We start from the raw sequence: 12,355 nt of genomic DNA on the forward strand, positions 1-12,355 counted from the left end.
GAAGATCTCAAAGGATAGGGCACACACCCCTCTCTGATTTCAGCATGAGGAGGTAGAGAGGGCACACGCCCCCTCTCTCTCTTACTACGATAAGGACAAGTGCATGCCAAGTATTGGCACCCACTTTCCTTCCTTCTTTAGGGTGATCACATTCCATTTGGGCTGGTTTATCTTGAAAAAAAAATAAGAATGAAAGGAAGAGTTATTATATGATAATATTCATCCTTTTAAACCCTGATTGGATTTAAATTTGAACTTATGAATGGGTTCTATTTAAGAGCCTTCTTCTTAGGTTCAAGAGTTAGATGAAAATGTGATTTTTATATACCCTCTTCTTGTCTTAATGCTACTCTCCCTCTCCACTCTATCCAACACCCAAAGGGTTGGGTGTTTATATTTCCACATACCTATGGTTGTTAGGCAAGTTCCTCTTGTGCTAGAAAAGCCTCAATGGTTGAGATCAAGGGAAGAAGATCAAGAGTTGATCTAGGATCAAGAAAGATTATCAAAAAGGATGATCCAAGGTTGATCCCGAAGGATACCTGTAGAGGCTGAGCACATGCACGACTTAACAGTAAACCTCCTTCAGATCTATATTTTTTGGATTGCAGTGTTCATCTATCCACACAAAATGATAAATGATTTATCACAATCATTTTATGCATGCTGATTTTACTTTATGTATTTGATTTAGATCTAAGCTTCATATTCTGGATCGGATCAAAAGTTTGAAATCCACAGCCCTTTACTCTGATCGGTTCGGTGTGCAATTCGATCTTTCAACTATTATTAGAGTTAGATTTGATGAGATCATAGAGCTAAATCAGATCTTTATCAGATGAGATCTAAAGTTAATAGAAGATCTCAAAGGAGCTTTAGATTAAATCAGCATGTATTATATATATGAGATATATAATTACATATGAGATATGTAGATCTAAAAATACATATGTGATATGTAGTCTTAGTTTTATGTCTTAGTAGCCTAGTATTTGGAATGAATATATTACTATGATCATCCGATCATAAAAGAAAGTAGAGATTAAAGTTTTTCTCTTTTCTAATTAATGGGTTCTCTTATAGCGTGTAGGGGTACCGCTCATGGTGTCACATGAAGAAGAATAATGAAAAGAGAAAAAACTTATTTTTCTGCAAAATTCTAGATCCAAAAACTCTTGAATATTTTATTTTGTGATGCATGTTTAAGTTGTTTAGATTTAAAAAATATTTTCATGCCTAAATTAGAAATTTAATGATGCATAGATGTATGTGAAACATTGAAATCTGTGGCTGGTATGCCTGTTGAGCCGACTCAAGACCCTAGTGAGTCGGCTTAGTTTGCTGATGAGCCAACTCAATTGTGCAAATTTAGGCTTATAGATTTCTATTCATCACAGGTGAGTTGACTCAGTCTCAGAGTTGAGTCGACCCACTGAGATGAGTCGACTCAAGTCCAGGATAAGTCAATTCATTTCTATGGACAGCAAATTTGTATGAGATATAATAAAATATAGTTTAGATTTAAAATTATTTCGACATCTAAACTAAACTCATATTCATAATGCACTTAATTGAGATTAAGATATGAAATTAAGAGATCTAAAAATTGAGAATTTAAGATCTAATTTTATTGCATAAAACATGGAATTATGGTTATGGGTAGCTCAATTAGGTCAAGTTTGAGCGATTGATCAAATCAAATCAAAAGTTGATTAGGACTGAGTCAAGTATGCTCATGACCAATCCAAATAGTTATGTTTGGTCAGATCTATTAATAGCCATATGTTGTCGATCAACTCAAAGACTTAATTCAGCTCAGTAGTTCAAGCCTGAGTCTTGGTTGATCTATTCAATTCTTATTGACCAATAGATGTCTAAGGCACATCTGGATCGTGATTTTTAATTGAGATTATAATATCCCAACTCTAAAATTGGGCGAGCGTGCTACACTCTACCCTTAAGAATAAGGGCGAAGGAAATTTGAACTATAGCTGGGCTAATAGCCTGTTCACATTTAATTAAATAAACTTTTCATTCTACTACCACAAATACTGTAAATTATGATTCATTTATCAAATCAAACTTAACATAAATAGAGAATAACTCTAAGCTTTCATTTGTCATTTCATAACCTTTTACTAAGGTTTATAGGATACTTATCTTTAATATTTTCAGTTTTATACAATACCCAGCATAGAATACACCCCCAAAAATATAACCCAAAATGAGTACTTCTTATAGGCTGACGTAACCAACCTCTTCTAGTATGAGTGCTATCTATGCTGTGCTATGATACCTCAATCTATTAAAAAAAGAAAAGAAACAATACAATGAGACTATTGTTCCAGTGAGTGCACAGTCCATATAACAATGGGGAAATAAACGAATAACTTGTTAAAACATATATACATATATGTATATATATATATATATGTATGTATGTATGTATGTATTAATGTATATATATATATGTATGTATGTGTGTGAGAGTGTGTGTGTGTGTGTCTATATATATATATATAAATATATATATATATATATATATATATATATATATATATTATATGTATATCTATATATATATATGTATATATATATGTATGTATGTATATATATATATGTATGTATGTATGTATATATATATGTATGTATGTATGTATATATATATGTATGTATGTATATATATGCATTTATATGTGTATGTATGTATGTATGTATGTGTGTGTGTGTGTACACACACACACATATATATATGTCTGTATGTATGTACATATATATATACATATATATGTATGTATACATATTGTTGGGTATAAAATACCCACAGCCGAAGTCCTCAGCAGAATCGGCTCCAGGAGGACTCCGCACGGACTCCTACGGGAACCGGGCTCCGATCGTAACATTAACTTCAGAAAGACTTCGTCCGAACTCCTACGGGAGCCGGACTCCACCGACAACTTCAACCGCAAGTACACTCCGCCCGGACTCCTACGGGAGCCGGGCTCCGTCCTCAACATCAAATGCCGGTAAGCCTTGTCCGGACTCCTACGGGAGCCGGACATCGCCTTTGACTTTAATTGCATGAAGACTCCGCCCGGACTCCTATGGGAGTCGGGCTTCATCCTCGACTCCAACGGCCGCAGACAGACTTCGTCCGGACTCCTACGGGAGTCAGACTCCGTCGATAACTTCAACCACAAGTACACTCCACCTGGACTCCTACGGGAGTCGGGCTCCATCCTAAACATCAACTGCCGGTAAGCCTTGTCCGGACTCCTACGGGAGCCGGACTTCACCCTCGACTTTAATTGCAAGAAGACTCCACCCGGACTCCTACGGGAGCCGGGCTTCGTCCTCGACTCCAATGGCTGCAGACAGACTTCGTCCGGACTCCTACGGGAGCCAGACTCCGCCGACAACTTCAACCGCAAGTACACTCCGCCCGGACTCCTACGAGAGCCGGGCTCCGTCCTCAAAATCAACTGCCGGTAATCCTTGTCCGGACTCCTACGGGAGCCAAACTTCGCCTTTGACTTTAATTGCATGAAGACTCCACCCGGACTCCTACGGGAGCCAGGCTTCATCCTCGACTCCAACGGCTGCAGACAGACTTCGTCCGGACTCCTACAGGAGCCGGACTCTGCCGACAATTTCAACCGCAAGTATACTCCGCTCGGACTCCTACGGGAGCCGGGCTCCGTCCTCAACATCAACTGCCGGTAAGCCTTGTCCGGACTCCTACGGGAGCCGGACTTCGCCTTTGACTTTAATTGCAGGAAGACTCCACCCGGACTCCTACGGGAGTCGGGCTTCGTCCTCGACTCCAACGGCTGCAGATAGACTTTGTCCGGACTCCTACGGGAGCCGGACCCCGCCCACAACTTCAACTGCAAGGAGGACTCCGCTCGAACTCCTACGGGAGCCGGGCTCCGTCCCCAACATCAACTACCGGTAAGCCTTGTCCGGACTCCTACGGGAGTCAGACTTCGCCTTTGACTTTAATTGCAGGAAGACTCCGCCCGGACTCCTACGGGAGCCGGGCTTCGTCCTCGACTCCAACGGCTGCAGACAGACTTCGTCCGGACTCCTACGGGAGCCGGACCCCACCCGCGACTTCAACTCCGAGAGGACTCCGCCCGGACTCCCACGGGAGCCGGGCTCCGCCCATGACTCCAACCGCAAGGAGGACTCCGCCCAGACTCCGCCTGGACTCCTACGGGAGCCGGGCTCCATCCCCAACATCAACTGCCGGTAAGCCTTGTCCGGACTCCAACGGGAGCCGGACTTCGCCCTCGACTTTAATTGCATGAAGACTCCGCCCGGACTCCTACGGGAGCCAGACTTCGTCCTCGACTCCAACGGCTGCAGACAGACTTCGTCCGGACTCCTACGGGAGCCTGACTATGCTGACAACTTCAACCGCAAGTATACTCCACCCGGACTCCTACGGGAGCCAGGCTCCATCCTCAACATCAACTACCGGTAAGCCTTGTCCGGACTCCTACGGGAGCCAAACTTCGCCTTTGACTTTAATTGCAAAAAGACTCCGCCCAGACTCCTACGGGAGTCGGGCTTCATCCTCGACTCCAACGGCTGCAGACAGACTTCGTCCAGACTCCTACGGGAGCCGGACTCGCCGACAACTTCAACCGCAAGTATACTCCTCCCAGACTCCTACGGGAGCCAGGCTCCATCCTCAACATCAACCGCCGGTAAGATCCATCCGGACTCCCACGGGAGCCGGACTTCGTACCTAACTTCAATTGTAGGAGGACTCCGCCCGGACTCCTACGGGAGCCGGGCTCCGCCCGCGACTTCAACTCTGAGAGGACTCTGCCCGGACTCCCACGGGAGCTGGGCTCCACCCATGACTCCAACCGCAAGGAGGACTCCGCCCGGACTCCTACGGGAGCCAGACTCCGTCATCAGCTCCTACCACTGCCGAACTTCAGCCGATGGATCTGCCCTCCCAGGCAGGCCACGATAACGGACAACACTGCTCCATTCCCTGCGGCGGGCCCTACGCGACCCCATTACTCCCTGACAGGCTGTATTAACGGCCATGATTCTGCTCCACTCCCTGCGGCGGACCCTACGTGACCCCATTACTCCCTGACAGGCTGTATTAACGGCCATGATTCTGCTCCACTCCCTGCGGCGGATCCTGTGCGATTCCACCACCCCCAGATGAGTCACGGCAGCGGATGCCGCTCCACTTCCCACGGCGGGCCCCATGCGGCACACCCCGATGATTGCCACGGGTCCACCCCACTACTCTCTGTAACAAACTCCGCCTGACCCTGGGCAGCCCACTGCCAGACGGTTACAGATGTCGCTATCAGATTACCGCCCCCTCCGCCTGTAAAAGGGGCTCCAGATACGTTATTCCATAAGCTCTCGTCTTTCATCTAAAAACTCTGCTAAATTCTCCGTTCGAGCACTCCATTCTTGTTGAGGTAGAAAACTGACTTGAGCATCGGAGGGTCTTGCCGGAGCAACCCCACCTCCGATTTAGACTTCCTTTGCAGGTCCCGACGACGACCGCGACTTCCTCGACTCCAGCTTCTCCGGCGCAAGTGGATTTTCGCACCAACAGGATTGAAGCTAGAGGAAGGGGTGTGTCTTCGCAGTACCCTTGTTCTTAAAGGAGCGCTCAACGGATCCACCTCCGGTCATCTTATCCGGCACCCACTCCTCCTTTCCTCATCTGATGCCTTCTCGCGAGGCATTCGCACAACTACCTCCGACTATGGTCGCCGACAAGGAGTGGCCGAACGATCGGCCTCTATCGGATTCCGTCAACACCATTTCGGAGGGATCCCGACGGGAGGCAACCAACATACCAGCTGTATTCCCCAAGCGGCAAAAGGTTGAAGAACCCATAACTTTTACCGAAGAAGACGCCCAGGGAGTCCAATTTCCTCATAACGACGCGGTCGTAGTTTCCTTGAATATAGCAAATTACGATGTCCGTCACATTCTTGTTGACAACGGAAGTTCGGCCGACATCTTGTTCTACGACGCCTTTTCAAGAATGTCCGCTTTTGGCGGACATCTGAGGCCGATTTGCTCCCCCCTGGTAGGGTTTACCGGTGACACCGTTTCGATGGAAGGAATGATAGCTTTGACTGTGGCCGCGGGTCAATATCCAAAGCAATCCAGGGCTCTGGTGAATTTCTTGGTGGTGAAGGTGCCATCCGCCTACAATGCAATCCTTGGCCGACTCGGCCTCAATGCTCTCCGAGCTATCGTTTTGACCTACCATTTGAAGTTAAAGTTCCCCACCAACCAGGGGATCAGAGAGGTCCGGGGAGACCAAGTCCTGGCCAGACACTGTTACAACATCGCCTTGCAAAGAAGCGATCAGGCTGACCCCTGTCCCGTCGATGGACTAAATGCTCGCGATGACCTCACCGAAGAAAGGGGCGGCCCAATCGAAGATCTGGTACCAATCCCTTTGAATGATGGGAACGCAGAGCATGTGGCGCTAATTGGCTCCAACCTGGGGGAGGAGGTGCGGACGCGTCTTATTGATTTTCTATGGAGAAATGTGGACGTTTTCGCTTGGGTTCCAGCAGACATGCCGGGGATTGACACGGAAGTCATGGAGCATCATCTGGCCATCGATCCAAAGCATCGACCGACGAAAGAAAAAATCCGGAGTCATGCCCCGGAGAGGCAGAAGGCGATAGCCGAGGAAGTGGATAAGCTCCTCAAGGCCGGATTCATTAAGGAAGTCAATTATCCTGATTGGATTTCCAATGTTGTTCTGATCAAAAAAGCAAACGGCAAGTGGAGGATGTGCATAGACTTCAAAAAGCTGAATAAGGCTTGTCCAAAGGACAGCTACCCCCTCCCCAGAATCGACCAACTGGTGGATGCGACCTCAGGCCATGAGCTCCTCACCTTTATGGATGCGTTCTCCGGCTACAATCAAATTAGAATGGCGTCGGAAGATGAAGAAAAGACAGCTTTCATCACTAATCGCGGCCTTTACTGTTACAGGGTCATGCCCTTCGGCCTCAAGAATGCGGGCGCAACCTACCAACGGTTGGTGAACAAAATCTTCAAAGAGTAGATCAGTCGAAACATGGAGGTCTACATGGACGATATGCTCGTAAAAAGCAAGTCTTTCAGAAATCATGTCGCCGACCTCGAGGAGACCTTTGACGCTCTTCGAAAGTATAGAATGAAGCTGAACCCAACTAAATGCGCTTTCGGAGTAACCTTAGGAAAGTTCCTGGGCTTCATGGTATCAGGGTGCGGGATTGAGGCCAATCCAGAGAAAATTCGTGCCATCCAGGAGATGACCGCCCCAAAATCGATCAAAGAGGTTCAGTGCCTCACAGGGAGGATAGCGGCTCTTAATCGCTTCATCGCGAGGTCGGTCGAACGGTGCTTGCCCTTCTTTCAAACCCTCAAGCAGCCGAAGAACTTCTGTTGGACCCCTGAGTGCCAATAGGCATTTGAAGAGTTAAGAAGCTACCTTAGCTCACCCCCGCTGTTGGCAAAGCCCGAACCTGGGGAGGAACTATTTTTATACCTAGCGGTCTCTCCCATGGCCCTCGCGGTCGTCCTTGTCAAAGAAGAAACGAAAGTCCAGCGACCAGTCTACTACATTAGCCGCACACTGAGGGACGTCGAGACCAGGTACACCAAATTAGAAAAACTGACCTACGCCTTGTTGGTTGCAGCTCGGAGGCTCCGACCCTACTTTCAAGGGCACACCGTGACGCTACTCACCGATCAACCGATCAGGGCAGTTTTGCACCGGGCTGACACCTCCGGAAGAATGGCAAAATGGGCGATCGAGCTCACGAAATTCGACATCAACTACAGACCCAGACCGGCAGTAAAGGCCCAAATACTGGCAGATTTCATAGTAGAGTGCACCATCCCAGAGGAGGCCGAACCTGAGTAAAGCAAAGCTGACGACCTGAAGTCTCAACCGAACTCCCCCAGTGAAGAGGCCAATCCCTCCGATCGCTTTTGGACCCTCTATGTGGATGGATCTTCCAACATGTCGGGCACAGGTGCAGGCCTGATCTTGGTCAGTCCGGAGGGAGTCATCGCGGAGTACGCTCTGCGTTTTGAGTTCCCCGCAACAAACAATGGAGTGGAATATGAAGCTCTGATCGCAGGACTAAGGATCGCCAGAGAGCTGGGAATAAGTCAGCTCTGGGTGCACAGTGACTCTCAACTGGTGGTGGGGCAAGTCAGCGGGAGTTACGAAGCACGGTAGGATAGTATGGCCAGATACCTTGAGAAGGTAAAGGAGCTCACCCCCGCCTTCAGCAGCTTCAACATTAGACAGATTCCAAGGCTGGAGAATACTAGAGCTGACCTTCTCTCCAAGCTGGCAACGTTGGCTCCGTCCGAGTTACCCAAAGACATTCTCTTTGAAGTTCTGAAGCATCCGAGTACAGAAGAGTCGCGGCCCATGATGGAGATTGACCACGAACCCAGCTGGATTGATCCCTTGATAACCTATCTCAGAGATGGAGTCCTCCCCTAGGATGCGAAAGAAGCTCGAAAGCTCCGAAATCAAGCCTCCAAATACCTCCTTTATGAGGGGAAATTATACAAGAGATCATACTCTTTACCCCTCTTAAAATATCTCCGGCCCTCGAAAGCTGACTACGCCTTGTGGGAAGTACACGAAGGAATTTACGGAAACCATCTGGGAGCTAGATCTTTATCCCACAAGCTGCTCCGCCAAGGATATTACTGGCCAACGATGCATCATGATTCGATTGAATATGTCAAAAAGTGTGATCGATGCCAGAGATACGCCAACATCCAGAGACAGCCCGCCACCGAGCTCACACCCTTGAGTGCCCCATGGTCTTTTGCACAATGGGGGATGGATATCCTTGGCCCCTTTCCCATGGCGTCTGAACAAAGGAAGTTCCTCCTTGTAGCGATCGACTACTTCACTAAATGGGTTGAAGCCGAACCACTAGCAAAAATCACAGAAGCGAAAGTACAAGATTTCGTCTGGAAGTCGATCGTGTGCAGGTTCGGCCTGCCTAGAACCCTAATCACTGATAATGGACGGTAATTCATGGGAGCAAAATTCACTGAATTCTGTGAAGATCTAAACATCTCCCACAACTTCACATCAGTAACCCATCCTCAGGCGAACGGCGAAGCTGAGGTGACTAACAGAACCCTTTTGCAGGGGATTAAGATAAGGCTTGAAAAAGCAAAGGGGACTTGGGCGGACGAGCTTTATCATGTGCTATGGGCATATCGAACTACCCAGAGGTTACCTACGGGGGAGACCCCCTTTGCTTTAGCCTTCGGTACGGAAGCCGTCATTCCAATCGAGCTTAAACTTCCATCGACACGAGTCGTGGCATTCGACGAACATCAAAATTCACAAAGTCTTAGGGCCAACCTCGACCTGCTGGAAGAAAGATGGGAGATCGCTCAGGTTCGAATGGCAGCCTACAGACAGAAAGTTGCTCGATATTACAACGCCCGAGTCAAGAACAAAGCCTTTAAAGTAGGAGATCTAGTGCTTCGACGAGCTGCTGTCTCGCAACCTCAGGACCGGGGGAAACTCGCCCCAAACTGGGAAGGACCGTATGAAGTCAAAGAAGTAGTTCGACCGGGAACTTATTATCTTAAGGAACTCGGAGGAGCCGACCTCCCACGACCGTGGAACTCGGAAAACTTACGGGTGTACTACCAATAACTTTATTTTAATTGAAAGTTGCATACCTGTATGTCTTTGAATAATTCGCACAAACTATGTCAGAAACGAAAAGAAAACGTCATCCCGACAAAGTCGAAGGCCCGATTCCATTTAGATCGGATGGGGGGAGAGGCCCTACAACGCCCATATGTGCCCCCACAGCCCTGTTAGGGACAGGAGGAGAACCTCGCCCTAACTTGAGCAAAGTCTAAGACCCGGTTCCATTTAGACCAGATGGGGGGAGAGGCCCTACAACGCCCATATGTGCCCCCACAGCCCTGTTAGGGATAGGAGGAGAACCTCACCCTAACTTGAGCAAAGTCGAAGGCCCGGTTCCATTTAGATCGGATGGGGGGAGAGGCCCTACAATGCCCATATGTGCCCCCACAGCCCTGTTAGGGACAGGAGGAGAACCTCGCCCTAACTTGAGCAAAGTCGAAGGCTCGGTTCCATTTAGACCGGATGGGGGGAGAGGCCTTACAGCGCCCTAACGTGCCTCCACAGCCATGTCAGGAACAGGAGGAGGGCCTCGTCCTGACATGAGCAAAGTCAAAGGCCCGGTTCTTTTAGACCGGATAGGGGGAGAGGCCCTGCAATGCCCATATGCGCCCCCCAGGAGGAAAACCTTGCCCTAGCTTAAGCAACTTCAACCGGTGGTAAACCCAGCCCGAACCTCTACGGGAGCCGGGCTTCGTCGCCAACTTCGATTTCTGATAAATCCCGTCCGGAGTCCTACGAGAGCCGGACTTCGTACCCTACTTTGATAGTAGAAAGACTTCGCCCTGACTCCTACGGGAGCCAGGCTCCACCCACGACGCCAAGGAAGACTCCGCCCGGACTCCTACGGGAGCCGGGCTCTGTCCACGATGCCAAGGAAGGCTCTGCCCGGACTCCTACGGGAGCCGGGCTCCGCCCACAACTCCAACTTCAAGAGGAATTCTCCACCCGGACTCCTACGGGAGCCGGACTTCGTCACCAACTTCAACAGCTAGTGTTCTTCGTCCAGACTCCCGCGAGAGCCGAACTTCGCCTCGGCTTCAGTGGAGAAAAACTCCAAATGAAAAAGGAAGGCAATGGATCGCAACAGCGATGATTGGAAAACAAACAGCGCCCGAGGTACAGAAAACCCTATCACAGCGAGGATTGGAACTCCCGATGGGAGTCCCAGCTTTCAAGGAAGCTTGCGACGCAAAATAGGACAACTTACTCAGGGTGACAGAAGCTCGGACCCCGGACTCGAGCCCTAAGAGGGACCCCAAGCCCGAATGGCCCCGGGCGAGCCTGCTGCCATTGACGGAAAAGATGGGTTGGTGCAATAGCAATCGGGTACCTTCGAACGGCATAAAAATTGAAAAGGAGCTCGGCAAATGACAATCCAATACAAATAAAAGGGGCCACCAATGACCTTAGGATGCCGTAAAAAAAAAAAAAAAAAAAAAAAGAAAAAGAGAGAGAAGAGAAAAAGAAAAAAGGAGGAAAAAAGAAAAGGAGGAAGAGAGAAGAAAGAAGAATAAAGAAGTTCGACAGACAACTATTTGATGCAAGATGCGGACGAGGTAACAAAATCTCCTTTTCATTTTTCAACTAACAAGATGTACGTTACAAGACCCGATGGGCCAGGAAAAAATATACATCATTGCAAGTCTTGCGAACACGGTTTGGAAAGAATACACCGGAGGCCGCTTCAAGCTGCAAACTTCTCTTCCCATTTCTGTCCTTCCTAGCCGTGTTGTCCAGTGCGTGTGACGGGCTCATCGGCTTTTGCCCCGCCTTGTTTCGCTCCACCTCCGAAGTCCCAACCTTAGGGGAAAAAGGATGGGATAGATTCCCGGGGGCGGTAGGGGCAATGGCAGCGGCGGCGAAGACCTGTTTCAAGAAGAACTGGAGTCACCCCAGGGGCAGCAGTGGCACCAGAGATATGTGTCATCACCGAATGCTCCGTGGCAGCCACCGTCCAAAATGCTCCAGCAAGGTCGGCATGTGCTACTTCCACCGTTCCCGCAACAAATTTTATTTCCCCACCGTCGATGTCGACCGCTTCTAGTCCCTCGGCCCCGACGGCATCAAGGATCCTGCCACAGCTTGTGATGACAGCTCTGCCCTCTTGATCGGTATCACCCCGTCTTGCTACTCCAAAATTCTCGGGCAGAATACCGTTACCGGCGGCCCCCATTATTAAACCCCTGTTGTTGAAGGAATTCTTCCTTGAGCCCCCTTTGAAACGACGGGGATCCTCAGCGGCCACTTGATGACCGGAGAACTCACCAGCCACTGTTCTCCTCCTCGCCTTCCTCCAAGCCCTAGACATCCCTTCGAGGATGGCCTCTGGGGTAGAGGACATGATGTGGGAACCCCTTAGAGAAGAATCGAGGGGCTGAAGACGACAAGGATCGGTGCGGAGGAAGTAGCTGAGTAGCTAGGCTCTCAGACGAAAGAAAGGGGCCGTCCTCTCGACAGAATGAAGCCCCGAAGGAAGAGTAGGGGGTTTAAATAGCCAACGGATCTTAGCGCAGTTATGGCGGTAGGTGTCCCTAGGCCAACTGGTGCATGCCACGTGTCCCGCATGTCCCCCTCACTGCTATCGAGGATTGACTGTTCGCAAATTTCCGTAGCACGACGCTTGGGATCGCATTTCGACGGGAGTTCCGAAAAGAC

This window comes from Elaeis guineensis, chromosome 16, assembly GCF_000442705.2.
Source record: "Elaeis guineensis isolate ETL-2024a chromosome 16, EG11, whole genome shotgun sequence".
Classification (NCBI taxonomy): domain Eukaryota; kingdom Viridiplantae; phylum Streptophyta; class Magnoliopsida; order Arecales; family Arecaceae; genus Elaeis; species Elaeis guineensis.